Source organism: Lolium perenne, chromosome 2, assembly GCF_019359855.2.
Source record: "Lolium perenne isolate Kyuss_39 chromosome 2, Kyuss_2.0, whole genome shotgun sequence".
Classification (NCBI taxonomy): Eukaryota; Viridiplantae; Streptophyta; class Magnoliopsida; order Poales; family Poaceae; genus Lolium; species Lolium perenne.
In genome coordinates this window covers 198,783,367-198,785,080 of record NC_067245.2, presented here as the reverse complement: position 1 = coordinate 198,785,080, position 1,714 = coordinate 198,783,367, and positions in this window count along the sequence as shown.

Sequence of the window (1,714 nt, the reverse complement as noted above, 5' to 3'; positions counted from 1 at the left end):
GCTCCTCCTCTCGCTCTTCTCTCTATTTCTCGACCCTAACTCTATGTCGCGGTGGCACCGCCACGGACTCGGTGCTCCTCCTCGATGTCGCGGCACCACGAACACAGACTCGGCGTTCCCCCTCCTCCTCTCACTCTTCTCTCTTTTTCTCGACCCTAAACCTAACACTCGTCACTCCTCCTCTCACCCTTCCCTCTATTTCTCGACCCTAACTCTATGTCGCGGCGGCACCGCCACGGACTCGGTGCTCCTCCTCGATGTCGCGGTGCCGCGACCATGGACTCGGCACCTCCATGGACTCGGCGCTCCTCCTCGATGTCGCGGTGCCACAACCACGGACACGGCTGTCCCCCTCCTCCTCTCGCTCTTCTCTCTTTTTCTCGACCCTAACCCTAACACTCGGCGCTCCTCCTCGATGTCGCGGTGCCACGGCCACGGACTCGGTGTTCCCCCTCCTCATCTCGCTCTTCTCTCTTTTTCTCGACCCTAACCGTAACACTCGACGCTCCTTCTCGATGTCGCGGCGCCACGACCACGGACTCGGTGTTCCTCCTCCTCCTCTCGCACTTCTCTCTTTTTCTCGACCCTAACACCTCCATATACGCACCGCCACGGACTCGACACCGCAGCCACCATCGCGTCGAACACCTCCATACACTCGCGCCAGTCCTTGCGCCGCGCGCGCAGTGCTAGGACGATGTTCCAGGACGCGGTGCACGCAACAGCAAGACGACGCTCATGAACATCTTCTCGTTCGACGCGGCGTCCCCCGCAGCCACCATCGCGTCGAACACCGGCCTCCATACACTCGCGCCAGTCCTTGCGCCGCGCGTGCAACGCCATGACAACGTTCCAGGACGTGGCGCACGCAGCAGCACAACACCAGCACTCGGCATTGCGTTGAACGTCGCTTCGGCATTTCGTCGAACATGCTAGGGACGAGGTCCCGCGCACGGAGGGGAGCAGGCCGGAGCGGTGGCCTGCAGAGCCCTGGCCGGCCTGGTCTCGTGGTGGGGCACGCGCGGCGTGGAGCGCGATGGTGGTGCAGCTAGGGGCTAGGTCGTGCGACGGCGCCGGAGGATGAGGGGAGAAGGGGCGGGTGTGCTCACCTTGGGTTGCCGGTGCGGAGAGGGGCCGGATCGAGCGGCGGGCGACGGCGAAGGTGACGGCGTGGGCGACGGCGGGGGCGACGGTGACGGCGCACGGCTACGGCGTGGGTGCCGGCGTTGTTCTGTGCTGGCAGCTGTGTGGGTTTCTGTTCGATTTGTCGCGCGCGGCCAAGGAAAACGAGGACGAACACCTTTGGTACCGGTTGGTGGAACCAAAGGTATTTTTTCCTTTTTCTTTTTCTTTTGATGTTTCTTTTCTTTTTCTTTTTTATTTTCTGTTTCTTTTTATTTTCTATTTCTATTTCTTTTATTTTTATTTTTCTTTTCTTTTCCGTTTCTTTTCTTTTCTATTTCTTTTTTCTATTTTCTATTTTATTTCTTTTTCTATTTCTTTTCGTATTCTATTTCTCTTCTATTTCTTTCCTGTTTCTTTTCTGTTTCTTTTTTCTTTTTCTTTTCTGTTTCTTTTCTTTTTCTGTTCTATTTCTTTTCTATTTCTATTTCTATTTATTTTCTGTTTGTTTTTCTATTTCTTTTCTTTTCTGTTTCTTTTTCTTTTTTCTTTTCTGTTTCTTTTCTATTTCTTTTGTTCTCTATTTCTTTTT